The sequence below is a fragment of the Vicugna pacos genome, chromosome 19 (assembly GCF_048564905.1).
Source record: "Vicugna pacos chromosome 19, VicPac4, whole genome shotgun sequence".
Classification (NCBI taxonomy): Eukaryota; Metazoa; Chordata; class Mammalia; order Artiodactyla; family Camelidae; genus Vicugna; species Vicugna pacos.
Window position 1 is genome coordinate 10,236,024 of NC_133005.1, and position 16,085 is coordinate 10,252,108.

The window sequence follows — 16,085 nt, forward strand, 5'->3', positions numbered from 1 at the left end:
TCCTCAACTTCCATGTGTCTAAGACAATCTTCTTCAGCGGGAGGTTCTAGAGAAAAATAAAAGGTCCAAAACATAGTTCGGTGAGGAATTCCTCCAAGGACCTGACTCCAGTGTCTACAACCATGTGTACCTACCCCCGGACTTGGGGTGAAGGTGGATTATTGATCAGCACAACCCCTGGTGGCCCAGCTCCTTGGCTTGGCTGCCCAGAGGGGGCTGGGGGAATGGGTAAGGCCAGGGCACTCAGGAAAAGCACAGAGGACCTGACCTCTCCCTTCTGCACTCGTAAAACCTTCCCCAAATCTCAAGGCATTGGATAGAGATCTGCCACAATAATGAGATGCTCCCATCTCTTCATTCACTCCTGTCAGTTCACTTACATGCTGAGCATCCACTGGGTCCCAGGACATGACACATAGGATGGCTGATGGGACAGGCTTGGTCCTTCCCCCTGGAACCTGTTCAATCTGATCAAAGAATGATCACTCATAAAGAGTTTCTCAAAATTATACAGAGACCAAAGACCAACTGCAGTGTGAACCAAATTTAAAAATATATATGAAGATCCCCCAGTCTCCCCGCCTAAGGTTAACAGCATAAAGCAAAAAATTCTTGCCTTTAATCACCAGGGAAGTTGTCACCCCCTCTCAGGTGGAAAGGAGACTTATACTTTGAGCACGTCACAGAAGTGCTCCATCGGATTGGACCAGGGCATCTACATTCATTCAGCAAATGTGTATAAGCTCCTACTACATACGGGAATCTCCTAACTAGACCGTTCCCAAGGCTCTCGGGCTTTATCAGTCAACAAAATAGGCATGACTCCCCATCACTGGGGGCTCAGAATTTTAGCAGAGGAAACAGGCAGCATGTTGGGGTAGCAAGAGTTTGGAAAAATTTTTAAAAAAGAGTGATATGAGCAAACTCGGGTGATGGCGGTGGGGTGGGAGGCAGGCAGGAGAGAATAAGGCAATCCTGGCAGATCTCACGGAGTAATGAACTTGAAGCAGAATAGATCTGGAGGAAGAAGGAAGAGCCGGAGCCAGAGGCCCCCAGAGTGAGGGGGAGAGTGTGGGCAGAGAGGCAGAGCACGCCGGGTCCTGAGGCCTTTGTGACGACTTTGGCTCCTAATGACATGGTGACCCGTTTAGTGAGTTTTGAGGGGAGGGGTGATGTAGTCCAACTTATGCTTTTGTGTTTGTGTTTTTTGGGGGTAAGTAATTTATTTATTTTAATGAATGTGCTGGTGATTGAACCCAGGATCTCAAGCATGCTAAGCATGCGCCCTACCACTGAGCAACACCCACCACCCCCAATGTATGTTTTTACAGGCTCCCTCTGACTCTGTGTGGATGAGAGATTGTAGGAAAGCAAAGATGGGAACAGGAGGCTATTGGTATCCAGGAAAGGCTGAAGGTGGCTCTTAGGAGGGCGGGGAGCAGAGAGCAGGTATTTAATTAAGACAGAATATCCAGAATTTTCTAACAAGCTGGATTTGCTGTCTGTGAGTGTAAAAGAAAGAGAGAGAAAGGACATGGTTCCAACATCTGGGCCTGGACAATGGGAGGGATGTCCTCTCCATCCACAGGGGATGGGAAAAGGTGGGGCTGAGCAGGTGGAAAGGGGCTGGTATCAGCTCAGTTCTTCAATGTCATGGTTAAGGGGTGTATTACATATTGCCACAGAAGTGCCTAATAGGTAGAGGAATCTGTTTTCTTTTTCTTTTTAACATTTAAAAAATATAATTAAACATATTAATTGTATTATGTGAATGATTTGGGAATTTTGTTTCATGCCAAGTTATATGTTATATATAGCCAAATGGAACATATATCAAAAAGGGGAGAAATGAGGGCTTTTACATAAACTGACTGTCCGTAACGTAGGTAAAATTTCAATAAAACCAGTCTTCAGGGCAAAAGCCTCATCTCGGTGTTACATAAAAATAAATGAAAAACGACTATGTTGATGTACCATTATTTCATGTTACATAATAGCCCCAAACTAACAGTGTTTAACTATGAGGCTTGTAGAAATACTATTCGCTTTATTCACATAAATACAGAAGTGCAGAAATGTTCTAAGGTAGAATTAGCATCTTAGTGGAAATAATACATATTTAAGCATTTTACATGATATATATGTACTGATTCAAAATTTGGAAAAGTAATTACATAGTAGAACATATGTATGAATGTGAAAGCAAGATGAATGAAAGGAAAAGAATGTGATGTGAGTCTCAGGGATAAAGGCTCAGATGGAAAGGGGAAATCAGGGAGTTTTGGAGAAATCGAGAAATTGATGGCATGCCAATTTCCAAGGCTGGGTTGCTTCCACCAAAGGAATAGCAGAGAGAGAGAGGAGAGGCCCAGGAACCCACCCTGGGGAACACCCACAGTATATGTCTGGAAAAAACAGGAGACATTGGCAAAGGACCAGCCAGCAGGCCAAAAGCAGAAACAGACAGAGAGATGGGCTGGAGGTTGAGTGAAGCAGGAACACGGGGTAGGAGGGATGGAAGAGCTGGGTCAAATGCTGCCGAGGGGCCAAGCATGATGAGGAGTCAAAATTGACCACTATATTTAGCAACATGGGGTCACTGATGGCCTTGACAGGGCAGTTTCCATAGAGCGAGGGATCAGGCGAAAAGCCAGAATGGGTGTAAAAGGGGATGGCTCAAGAGAAGATGCAGACAGCGAGTTTAAACAACTCCTTAAAGATTTGCTGCAAAGACACAGGGTGGCAATTGGTGGGGGTGAATTAGGGTCAAGGAGTGCTGTTTGTTTAAGAGGATGGACGTTTATATACTGATGGTGCCAACTAGCAGGAGAACAAAATAGATGAGGCAAAGAGAGGATGGTTTTGGGAGTGACAACCCAGAGAAGATGGGAGGGTTGGGGCCTCGGGGACTTTTGGAGGAACTGGCTTTCGATGCCACTTTTAATAAGCGCTGGGGCACCGAGAGTGAGGTCACAGACATCAGAAGGCGAGCGGATGTGCTGGGAGTTGCTTGTGAAATTTCTCTTCTGTTGGCTTGTTTGTTTGTTCAAAGTAGAAAACTAACCTTACCATCTGAGGAACAAGGAGGAAGAAAGAGTTACTGGAGCCATGAGCAGAAGATAACAAAGAGCCTTCCAGGGAGAATGGGACAGTAAAAAGGGCAGGGGGAGGCGGGGGAGTGCGCTCCCAGAAAGTTACATTTTCTCTTTGACGTCCCCAAATGTGTGATGTTTTATTACCCTTCCTGCTGTCTACAAAATAAAAATTAATTATGGTTCAGAGGAAATGCTATTTCATTCTAAGAGGCTGCCTGTTTCTCAGGAATGGTCATCTTAAACTGCAAATATTACAAACAATGTTGAAAAGATGAACCTGTGTACCTAAAATCCCCTATTTTCTATTAATCTGTTTACTACTTAGTTCCCCTATCAATAACACATAACAAATACTGCCATGATGGAGGTACATCGATGCTTAAAAGGAAATGAGATCTGTATCCTTTTGCTAAATTCCATGGCTTCCTTAATATGCAGTTCCACTTGGAATTTAGGAATGTCTGGTATAAGAAGTGAGAAACAGTTTGAGAAAATCCCGGCTCAGAATTATACATCACAACCACATCTCACAAGTATATACAGCCATAAAAAAGTTTAAAAGCAAAACTCCGTAACTACTCTTAAAGACCTTTGCAAACCTGGGCCTGCCAAGATGTTTCCAAACTGGAAAGGAACTCCAATCTCTTGCCTGGTACCGGACCAGAGGCTGGCCAGCCTTTTCTGTAAAAGCGAGAGAGTAAATATTTTCAGTTTTGCAGATCATTTTGTTGTAACCATGCAGGTAGGCAATAAGAAAGCTAAGAGCACTGGGAGACAGGAAACAAACAGGCATGCCCACACTCTCCCTTCCACTCAGGGCAGCTTCTCTGTGGTGGGGAGCTTTGCCACAATCACTTGCTTCTTTTTTCCATTGGTTTCTTTGTTTCCACCTTACTGCTCGAGCTCAGAACTTCAGGTGGGCCTGGTCCTTCAGCATCCATGCAGAGAAGGCTGAGCGGGGTTGGGAACCCCACCTGATGGAGAAGAGAGATTACTGGGAGGGACATTGTGGAGGCCACCATGACACGAGACAATCACACCTTCTGGGGTGAAAGGGAATGAAGACAAGGGAAGGACACAGTAGTGGGACCCCTAGGTCACCTGCCAGGCTTGTTCTCCCTCCACGGCAACCATGGGGGCCTGGGGGGTGTTGGGCTTCAGCTACGGTGATTAGGATGAATGGACTCAATATAAAGGACCCTCCAACTCCTCACTAGGTTCCAAACGCAGCCCCTCTAAGTCAACCCTCTGAGTTTCTGGAACTCTGCTGGAAGAATACATGAGCAGGCCAGAACCAGAGCCCAAGCCAAACATGACAGGGATCTCGTGGGGCTGTAACCCCATGCTCAGTGGTCGGGGACTCCTTGAAAATCTGCAGAAATCCCTGTTCCACCTCATTCCTGGGAGAAACCCCAGATCTCCTCCTGCTCTGTCTGTTCTTCTCTTGAGGCTATTGTCCTGGAGGGATGCTGAGTCCTTGAACCTGGTCCTCCAAACGTACATAAGCAGCCTGTTCAATAAAACAAATTATGCACTTTTTCACATTTGCCAGTTTTTTGATTCCAGAAAGGCTGTGGGACTCATTCTCACAGTCTCCTGTGCCCCCACCATATGGTGGCCCTCTGCTCATGTAAACACGATTTCCCACAACTGCACCCTGCCTCCCAGCTTGTCAGAGGGGAGTGTCCCACAAAGACACAGGTGTTTGTGAGGATCCTGTCCCCCAGCAGAAAGCCTGCTCCTGGAGCCACGGACAGGGATCTGGCCTCCTAAGCTGCTCAGCTCTAATTCAAAGGCTAAAGTGGGGGCCCCGAACATTGCTGAATGACTTTCTGAATCACCTGGACTGGAGGGGACTGATTTTCTTTCCAGGAATGGAGGTAGCACAGCCTCCATTTTCAGGGCTGACCTTGACGATGGATCTAGTTCTCCCGACTGCACCGCAGGAAGGAGTGGCCCTTCCATCCCACAGGTTGGAAACCCAACCCAAGGGAGTACTGAAGCAGTGCATTGCTGCCAGGTCCAGCATCCCTGCAGAGTGGCCTCTGCCCTTGAATGACCCCCTTCCCAGGGCCTTTCTTGCCCGGACACCACCACACCCCAGGCTGTGCCAGAGCTCTGGGGCTCTGCGTGTCCAGGGCACATAGGTGGGACCTGAGCCAGGTGTCCCCTGGGCCTCAAGGGAGAGAGGTCTGCTTCTGCATCAGGGGAAGGTGACCCCACAAGGCTGGCTGGACAATCTCAATATGGACCTCCAGGAGCCCTGGGAGCAGTTTCCCTGCAGGTGTTAAGAGCCATCATCAGGAGGGCAGGCCCCTCTTTGTGCAGACCATCCAGCAGTGCTGGGCCCACGTGCTGACCTCAGAAATCTACATGCCCCCAGGATACCCCAGGCAACCTCACAACTTCGTCACTTGGTGACCTGGGTACCACGAGCTCCTTGGCCATCCCATGAGGGTGGTCCTTGCAGGCATGATCTCCAGGTTCTCCCGTTGAGAAATCCCCCTGGGTTTCTGTGGTCACAGAGAAGACACCAGAAGATTCTAGTCCTGCAGTGACCCCCACAGCAGTCAGCTCCCCTGTGCATGTCCAGGGACAAATGACAGCAATTTATTGCCAGGAACCGTGATGAACAAGGGGGTGGGATTCCATACTAAGTTCAGGATCCTGGTAACTCACTCTGCACCCCAAAAAGCTTCCATGAGAAATGCGTGTATTGGGATGTCTGTGCCCCTAGAAGAGCTGTTCCTGAGGGTTCCTGGGACCCACCAGCCCCTCTCAAGGTTCTCAGATCCTGGGTCTAAATTTCTATCTGCCTCTTTTGGTGTACAGCCACCTGTGTCTCGTGGTCACGGGTCACTTTATTGCATGACTTGGCATGTTCTTAGTGCTCGTCCTCCACCCCTGCACTAGACTTCCCAAGATGTTCCCACTGACCCTTGGCTCCCTGGGTGGCTCAGGGGGCCCTAAGTCTGCACCCTTCACTCTCCTCCTCTACCCCCACCTCTGGGGCCTCCCCTAGGTGGACTTGGAGGTGTTTGTAAATGAGTCTTACACAAGGACATGTCTGGACAAAGCAGGACCCCACCCCCGGAAAACTCACCTGCTCCCTTCTCAGAAGAGGACCCCACAGCCCCACATTGCCTCCCAGGGGTCTACTCAACACAGTCCCCCAGTTCTGGGCAAGGTGTCTCCCTGGAATCCTTGCTTCCAGGAAGAGTCTCTCTGTCCTTCTTCAGAGCTTAGATGTGTTCCCATGTCCCTGACCACCAAGATGCCCAGCACAGTCCCTTCAGTGACCTGGAGAGACAAGGAACTTATGTGGCCACAGGTCTCACAGGACACACCTGCTGGGACCCCAGGCTAAAGGGCTGTCCTTCTGCCTTCTCAGGTGTGGCTCCCGTGGTACCTTTTTGCAGGGGGCCCAAACGGGGAGTGTGGCCCAAAGCAGTTCATGGGGCTCTCTGGGCAGGGAAGACTTGGGCCAGGTGGCCTTGCCTGGTTTCCCTGCTGGGCCACTCTGAAAACCCCCGCTCCTCTGGCTGTGGCTGGAGGCCCCTCAAACCTCAGGGCGGGGCCCTTTCTCTCAGCCTCCACTGACTCCAAAGCCACGCTGGTGCTGGCGAGGGGAAAGAGCTTTCTTGCCTTCTTTTGGCCAAGTTGCCACAGGTGGATGCTGCGGGGAGCTGGAGAGAGAGGTAGCACTTGCTCAGATGTGAGTGGTTAAGCAATTTGACACCCTGTCAACTAGCCTTAAACATTGGAATGAGGACTTTCCCGGTAAAGCTGAAAGTTACTTTCAGTAACTTGTCTAAAGATTTCTTTTTTTTTTCCTACTTAAAGACTCATAAAACCTCTCCCAGGTCATTCCTGGTATGGACCATTATCCAGGGATCAATCAGGAAATGCAGGAGGAGAGGGGTGGGGGTGGGGGAGAGGGGAGGGTCGATCAGAGCCCACGGAGGGGCATCTCCTATGCCCCTCACTGGAGCCACACACTGGGCAGTGACTTCTGGCATCCAGCTCTCCTGTTCTCAGGCCCATTCCATCTGCGGGGTTTCCCAAAAACATAATGGTGGAAGGGCCATGGAGGACACCTAGACCTTCCAGAATAGTCAGGGGGAGCAGAGTCACCATGCTGGCCCTGGGTTTGGAGACAGACCTGCAGTGGAGACCACAGGCTTCTGAGAAGCCAGTTTCGAAATAAAGGCAGTATGCGCTGGAATACCCAGTTCGAGCGAGTGCTTCATCATAGACATGTAATTAACATAGTTCTCACCACTAAATTCTGTGTTCCCAACATGCTACATGAATGACGGCTTCAACACACATTCATTTCTGAGATGTGAACAAGTGTAGAGCTGCTCTTTCATCCAGCATAATGGGCATGGCTACACCTAAGAACACTTACCAAGATTTCTCAGCAAGAGCCAATTTCAAAATAAAGGCAGTCTGTGCAGGAAAATCCTGTTGGAGTGAGGGCTTCCCCATACACATGTAAGTTATATAGTTCCCCTCACCATGAAACGCTGTTCCCAACATGCTACATGCATGAAGGCTTCGACAACATTCAGTTCAAAGATGTTAGCAAGTGGAGAGCCGCTCTTTCATTCAGCACAAAAGGCATCGTTACACCCAGGAACATTTACCCAGATTTCTCAGCTGGTTCCTTCAGCCAGATTCAAAATAAAGGCAGTTTGTGCTGGGAAGGCCTGTTGGAGCGTGTTCAGAGCTGTTTCGGGCTCTGTCCCAGCTGGAGGGTGCAAACCCCAACCTCCAGAAAGAGGGACCAAGACCCCACCCGCCAGGTGGTGTTGCCTTTGTTGGGGAACAGTGATCTTTGGGTTAGATATTTTGCGGCTCTCTCTAAAAACTGCTTTGACTTAAGTTTGCATCCTAGTCACCAGTTCCAGGGCAACAGAAAAAGCATACCCTACATCCCTTTGCACTCAACTCTTCCCAAAAGAGCAAATATTTGTCCATGAAAATACCAGCTGCTCTTCTAAGGCCCACTAAATGCCCAGCAGTGTGGGCGGTGCACTCTTGATCAGGGACAGGAGGAGAGGGAACAGCGGTCCTCCGGCAGGCTTGGCCTGGTGTGGCAGCTGCGCTGTGGGTGCGTGGTGGGGAGGGCATGCAGGGAATCCTGTTTGAGGGGCCTCTGTGCACGCCTGCATTATGGTATGAGGTTTCATACAAAGGCTCCAGGCATCCTAACTGGTCAGATACAGCCCCCACCCTTGGGCTGGAACCACCAGGAGATAAGTACCTGTAACTGGGACAGTGCCTGGTGTGGGGAGAGGTCATGGGACACTCCGGGGGCAGGGGCGGTGGTGCTGGGGAAGGCAGGGGATACAGTGAAGGGTGGAGGGAGCAGGGTCCTTTGCTTGGGGGTGCGAGTTCTTTGGGAGACCACAGGGCATGGCACACATCATCCCCATCCCATACCCCAAAATCCTAGCCCCGCCAACAAAGGGGCTGCTCTGCACCCTCTCACCGTGGCTCTCCTGTAAGACCGCACCCAACCCGGCAGCTGGCACCCTGCCTACCTCCCTTCTTGGGACAGATCCCGTCTTCTTGGAAACTGCCTAGCAGCGCGTATTCAAGGCCGGCAGCCGGGCTGGCGGATCTGCACTTTAGGTGCCCTACCTGGCCAGCCGTGCGTGCCTGGGCTCAGTCCTCTATCTTGCCCACCGGTAGCCTGGGTCCACTTCCGGTGCAAGCGGAGGCCGCGGAGCCCAGGCTGAGCCCCGCACACAGACAGGTGAGGGTGCCCCCGCCCCGCTGCCCCGCTGCCCCGCTGCCCCGCTGCCCCGCTGCCCCGCTGCCCCGCTGCCCCGCTGCGCCGCTGCCCCGCCCACTGGCGGCAGCACCGCCCCAGCCTCCGGCCGGCGCCACCTGCAGGTGAGGACGTCCGCGCGGCCCCGCCCACCCCGGCCCCGCCCAGCTGTCCCATAAGCCTCCCCCCACCCCCGTCCTGGCCGCGCCCTGGCTCCCATTGGCTCCGCAAGTTCTGCCCTCGCACGTCTAGCCTCGGGAGGACGCAGACGCAAGCGCTAGGGGAGGGCCCCGCGGCGTTGCCATGGATACAGGCGCCGCACACCACGCTGGCCGGCGTGCGCTTCTGGGGAAGGCAGCGGGCTCCGGAAGTGTGCAGCTGCCCGGGACCATGGCGGTGTTTGCTGCTAGGGATGGCGGCTTGTTCAGCCGGGCGACTAGTTCTGGCCTCGTCAGTCGGCGGCCGACATCCTTTCTGGGGCAGCGTCTCACAGACGGTAAACGTACGTCCGCGCCGTTGGCGGGGCCAGTGGACATGGACCGGGGTGGGATCCAGGTTGGGGTGGCGGCCGGGGAGGGCTGTGGTGCCGGGGAGCGGGCTGGGGTGGGGGGGACAGGGCTGGGGCACAGCCTCGGACTTTCCTCCCCCTCGGGCGCTGGGGCTGGGACCGCGAGTCCGGGTAGCCCTGCGTGGCCGAGGCCTCCCAGAACTCCCGGGAAGGGCAGGTGGAGGACCCGTCTTTTATGAAGCGGGGCCTTACCCGGGTTTTGAAGAGCCCCAGAATAGGTGTTGGAATAGGGTGGTTTATCATCCTTGTTTATCTGCAGGGAATTTTCAATTCCATCCAGATGTTGGCTCCTTCGATAAAACTCAGGAATAAGACAAGGGTCAGTGTAAATTAGCAGTTATCTAGGGCTTGACTCCAAATAGACTGTGCAGGGTGTAGGGATGGTAGATGGGCCCTCCCTCTCAAGATTGGTAGTCTTCTGGGATTAGGGGCCCCAGTTGAGGATTACATCCTCATCTGCAGTAATGGAGGTTGTGGGAAACATTAACACAGAGAAGGGAGGGATGTTGCTGTGGTAACTCATTAAAGAAGCCAGGACCCTTGTCTGGCTCTTGTGTAGGAGAGTCTCGCCTAGGGTAGGACAGTAGTTATCAAAGTGAGTCCGAGGCCCCTGAGATGCAAGACTATTTTAGTAGAAACGCCGGGTAGTCACCTGCCTTTTGCACACTCTTGCACTCCCGAGTTTCCTGTGGGGTTTTCCAGGGAAAACCTGGTCTGTGATATCACAAAACAGGTAATGTAGAGGCAGATAGAATTCATCTCTCACCAATCCAAAAGAGATTTACAGAAATTAAAATCACTTCTATTCCTCTCATTAATGATTTTGTTTAGAAAAATATACTTATTTTTTGCTTAAGAGTATTAATGGTATCATGTCGTAAGTTGTTTTTATTTTTAAGTGAACTCATAAGCATTTTTTAAAGTTCTTATTTAACTTCTAACACAGGAACTATTGATAGATTTAACCCACATAAACAGCAGCCTTTTGGAGTCCTCAGTAATTAAGAGTGTACAGGGGTCTTTAGGCCAAGAAGTTTGAGAGCACCTGGAGAACGGGTGCTCAGGTATTAGTCAGGTGCTTAGCGTTGTTAGACAGATGCCAAGATGTCTTCTGCATGTGCTCCCGGACTCGAAATAATTGGCCACACGGAGATCGGTGGGCAGTGCCTCCACTATACAAACCAGAAGCTGCTGAACGTGTCTTGAGTCTAGGCCATGTGCTGTGCAGAGATTCCCGTTGTATCTGTTCTATCTAAGCCGGGATTCCTGTGCAGAGACCTGGCTCTGAAGACCCGCTCTCCTTTGCTCCCTGCCAGGTACCTTCTGTGTGATGTCAACCCTCCGGAGGGCTTCAGCCTCCATAGGGGCGTCTGTATCCACATCGCCTTCCTCCTGAAGACTCTGCTGAAAATGGAGGAGTCGGTGCTGGTGATACCCCCTTGGGGCCGCCTCTACCATTGGCAGAGCCTGGACATCCACCAGGGCCGGATTCCCTGATCTGACTTTTTTGATCCCTCAAGTCTCAACAGAAACATCCCTGACACTGAATATGAACAGTTCATTGCAGGTGAGATGGTGATCGTTTAACTGGGGCCAGACGGTTTTTATTCTGGTTCCTATGTGAACATCGGGCCGTCTTGCTTCGGGCTTGTCAGTCTGCTTAGGGGTCCTGCTCATGTTTCCCGCACTGCAGGTGAATTTGGTCTTTCCACAGTTTTTCTCAGGAAATATATCTGAAGTGTATGAGCTCTGTGTTCCCTCCCCTCTGAAAACCCTGGCCTTCTGGTGAGATGGAGTGGTGATAAGGAGGCCACTGCCACAGAGGCCTTGTCCCAGCAGGACTCGCTCCCTGGGCATTAAGGGCCATTCTTACCTGAAGGAAAACACGATGTATGTGTACCATGGGCCACGTGCTGGAGAAGGTATTTAACCTCTCACTCAGTATAATTTGGTCCTGCTCAATCTTCCCATTTTGCTTTTTGTAGGAGGTAAGAGTTGAAGATTTTCTTTGAATACAGCTATTTAGAGCTTATCTTTTTTTAAATTGAAATGTGGTTGATTTACAATGTTTTGTTAGTTTCAGATATACAGCTGTTTTGTTAGTTTCAGGTATACAGCATAGTGATTCAGTTGTACATATACATAGTCTATTCTTTTTCAGGTTCTTTTCCATTATAGGTTGCAAGATACTGAACATTTTCCCCTGTGTTCTACAGTGAATCCTTGCTGTTTGTCTGTTTTACATATAGTAGTTTGTAATTGTTAATCCCAAACTCCTAAGTTTGTTTTCTAAGTCTGTGAGTCTGTTTTTGTTTTGTAAATAAGTTTATTTGTATCTTTTTTAAAAATTCCACATATAAGTGATATCATATGTTACTTGTCTTTCTCTGTCTGAGTTATTTCACTTTAGTGTGATAATCTCCAAGTCCGTCCATGTTGCTGTAAATGGCATTATTTCCTTCTTTGTTACAACTGAGTAATATTCTTTTATATCTAAATACTACATCTTTATCCAGTCATTTGTCAGTGGGCGTTTAGGTTGCTTCTATGTCTTGGCCATTGAAGACAGTGCTGCTGTGAACATTGGGGTGCAGGTATCTTTTGAAATTAAGGTTCCCTCTGGATATATGCCCAGGAGTGTGATTGCTGGATCAAATGATAAGTCTTTTTTTAGTCTTTTGAGGAATCTCTATACTGTTTTCCACATTGGCTTCACCAAACTACATTCCCAGCAATAATGTAGGAGGGTTCCCTTTTCTCCAAGCCTCTCCAGCATTTATGGTGAGTGGATGTTTGAATGGTGGCCATTCTGAGTCATATGAGATGATAAGTTATTGTAGTTTTGATTTGCATTTCTCTGAGAATTAGTGATATTGTGCCTTTTTTTCATATGCCTATTGGCCATTTGTATATCTTCATTGGAGAATTGCTTGTTTAGTTGTTCTGCCCATTTTTGGATTGGGTTGTTTATTTTTTTTCTTATTAAGTTGTATAAACTATTTTTATAGTCTACAAGTTAAGCCATGTTCAGTCTCATCTTTTGCAAATATTTTCTCCCATTCCATAGGTTGTCTTTTCCTTTTGCTTATGGTTTCTATTGCTTTGAAAAAGCTGATAGGTGTAACTACGTCCCATTTGTTTATTTTGACTTTTATTTCTGTTGCTTGGGTGGATTGACCTAGGAAAACACTGCTGAGATTTATGTCAAATAATGTTTTGCCTATGTTTTCTTCTGAGAGTTTTATAGCGTCTTGTCTAATGTTTAAGTCTTTAAGCCATTTAGAGTTTGTTTCTTTTTGTGTTTTTTTTTTCAACTCTAATATATGCTTTCGATTTGTGGTTACCCTATTTTTCAAGAATATCAACCCATTACTATATCTATTTTCTTTAGACTGATAATCACGTTGGCTCCAACACATCCTAAGAATAATGAGAAAAAAGAAAAAGAAAGAAAAAAAAATCTATCTTTTCTTGCTACCCTCTCCCTTTCCCACATTGTTGTATTTTGATGTACTTTTCTTTTTTACATCTTCATGTTTATTGTCTTGTAACTCGTTATTTCACTTCCAACTATGGTTTTCCCATTTCTATAGCATCCTGCTTCCTTTCTGTTTAGAGTAGAACCTTTTAATGTCTCTGTTTGGTTCCATAATGCTGAATTATCTGCCCAACCCCCTCCCCCCTGAGCCTCTGAATACTCAGTCCAGGGAAGTCAAACCATCCTAGCCTTCATCGGTCCTGGGATGCAATCTTCAGAGTGGGAAAAAAAATCATTGAAAAATAATATTCTGTGTGTTGCTTTTCTTGCCCAGAGAGTGAGAATCACCTCTGAAGGTGGAGGAAGAAACATGGGGATGCCGGGCACAAAGTCTTTTCTCCTTTTGCTGCTAAAAAAATGATTTCTTTGGTAATTAGTGATGATGCCCTTTAAATTGGTAAGATCGAGATTCCACAGCTTCAGCGCCTGTGAATAACCAGCTGGGAGAAAGCTCTCCAGGGCCCCTGCAGTGGGAAAGGCAGCCCCTCTGAGCACCTGTTGTTCTGTATTCTTCCTGCCTCCACATGGGTTCGCTAGGCACCGTGCAGGGTGATGCAGTTCCCCGAGGTGTAGGACTGGGAGACACCTGCTTGGTGGTGAGCCACAGGAGCCCACACTTGAAGGACAAAGTGAAGAGCAGTGGGGCGGGCGTAGGAACAGAGGATGGTTGAGACCCAGGATAGTGTCCTGGAGTCCAGCAGGCAAGGCTGGCTGGGCAGATGGGGCCCTGGTGAATGGGCAGTCCTTGAGGGATCTGAAGCAAAGATATGAACCAAGATACTGGATTCGTGTGGGGTACAACGCCCCCTGGAGGCCGCGGGTCAGTGCAGCTAGCCCAGGAGGTGCGGGCACTTCCCCAAAGTTGGGTTGACAGGTCACAACCAACTCACTGGGAACCGAGAGGTACAGAGATATTGTTAAATTTTTGTCCCTCTTCCTGGAAAAAAAAATTGCTTCCTGTTGAATAGCCTGTGTGGTTAGAATTAAAGACATGAAATAACATTTCCTCAAAAGTCATCCATTGTACAGTTGTTAATAAGGGTCAAATGCAAACTTGAATAGATTAAATCAGTCATCATCATATTCTAAAATCTTTTAAAATAAAAATTCTTGCTGTCTTTGTTCTTCATTTCAGGGTTCAATTGGTGATAATAATAGTAACAAAAGCAACAGCAAACCTTTAAAGAATTCTGTCCTGCTGTTCCAGGAACTCTGTGTTCATGACAAACCAATGAGGTGGCACTTTACACGAAGGACAGTCATTAATCACACAGCTAGTAAATGGCAGAGCTGTGACTTGAACCCAATCTGTCTGGCCCCAGAGCCCCCTCTCAGCCCTTCAGTGCAGCTCATCACTTGGCATGCCCAACACAGGCCAGCATTAAAGAGCAGCGTGACCTTGGCCAAGGCAGCTTCACCGCTTGGCCTCTGTTTCCTCATCTGCAGAATGGGAGTGTGGACAGTGAACTCTGTGAGCTCAGTGGTCACTTCCTCCAGCTCTGCTATTCTACTGCTTTGAGTTAATTTAAGAAGTATCTGAGCCTCTGAATGGCCCACCCATAGGCTGGCACTTTGCTAGGCCCTGGTTCACGGAGAAAAGTAAGATCAGCCTGCTTCTCCGAGGAGCCTGTGTCCCTCCACGGCAAACGGCTTGAGGCCCAGGCTCCCTCACTGGCAGTCGGGGACTGGACAGGAATGTCTGATAGAAGATGGAGGCAGAGCCCCTCTGGGAACAGTGGTGGCCACACAGATCTCAGGAGCGGGAGCATCTGTCCAGGCTGCTGAGAGGGGGGCCCTCATGAGGCCAGTAGACCCCCAAACTAAGCCCTCAGGACAAAGATCCAGCCATTCCTGCAATGTCACAACAGAGCCAGTCCATCCTCATCACTGTGCCCCTGTGCTCCTTTGTCCTGGGGCCTCTCTTCCCTCTAGAACCAGAAGACACTTCTCCCTCTCTTCTCTGAGTGTCCCCTCACTTCACCAGTGGTCCCTGCTTCCTGGGCCACCATCTCTGGAGTTGACGCTTTGCCCCCTCACACCCTCCGTTTGATCAGGAGCCTGGGTTGACCTCCTTGTGCTCACTTTCCCCCATGAGGTGATTTCTCCTCCTCTCTTGGGAACACCTGGAAAACCCAGTCCATTCCTAGCAGTGCCTGCCACCCTGGCCTCCCTGCTTAACTGCCTCAGTCAGGAGCAGCTGGACCACCAGCTCTGTATTGCCTCACCGCCTACCATTAAGACGTCAAATTTGATTCTCCCTCCACCACCCAGTATGGTCATTGTAGGGTCTTCTTCTCCATCAGCCTGAGCCAGCAACCCCCTATTCACCCTACCCCCGGGCTCATACCCAGGCATGCCTCCACCCCAGGTCCAGCCTCTCTCCTTTATGTGCCCAACTCTAGCCATCCAGCTGCTTCTCCACCAGCCTCCTTGGCCCTCCTTCACCCTCACTGGGGCATCATGCACTGGCTCCTCTGCTTTCCTGCCTGTCCACGTTCCTCTTACTTCCACTTCCCCACCTTCCAACTCTGCATCCACAGTCAGCACTCTCTTTATGATAAACAAAACCCCCTTGACCCTTGATCTTTCCAATTCCTCACCAGGACGACTTCCATCTCGGTTCACCCAGCTCTATTTGTTCTGAGCCTGCAGGCAGCAGGCTCTCCCATCACAGATTTCTAAGACTACAAATCAATGCCCACCATGTTGCCACTGCCAGGCAATCCTCCAGGATTTCTCTAGTGAGCATATTTCCCCACTTGCCACACAGTGGTGTCAACATTCTCTGCTCTCTGCACACCACTAACTTTCCCTCTGTCTCTTCCCTGACTCCCAACAGATGGCCTTGCCTCCTGCTTCAGAGAGAATGACATGTTACTGGAAAGGAACTCGCTCACCTGCAGCAAATCTGCTCACCTCACCTTTTATCTGTCCCTCTCCCACCTGGACTCTAGCTGTAGTTGTTCTTAATTTAGTGAGTTTAGTTGACATATATATACACAGTTAAAAGCATAGCACAATATAGTCTACCTTCTTGGGCTTACTTTTTCAATTTAACATAGAGTGTATGATACATCCACTTCGTTGCATGTACCTGCAGTTCAT

General features: G+C 49.2%; 1 long non-coding RNA gene across 1 annotated transcript; it reads right to left on the reverse strand.

Annotated features, from left to right (window-relative positions):
* Window positions 1-380: 380 nt before the first annotated feature.
* Window positions 381-6,262, reverse strand: LOC140687215 (uncharacterized). Its single transcript, XR_012061388.1, has 5 exons — window positions 6,199-6,262; window positions 4,489-4,605; window positions 3,895-4,069; window positions 3,685-3,776; window positions 381-467 (listed from the first exon to the last, which is right to left on the reverse strand). It is a non-coding gene; the product is annotated as an uncharacterized lncRNA (long non-coding RNA).
* Between the last annotated feature and the right edge of the window lie 9,823 nt (window positions 6,263-16,085).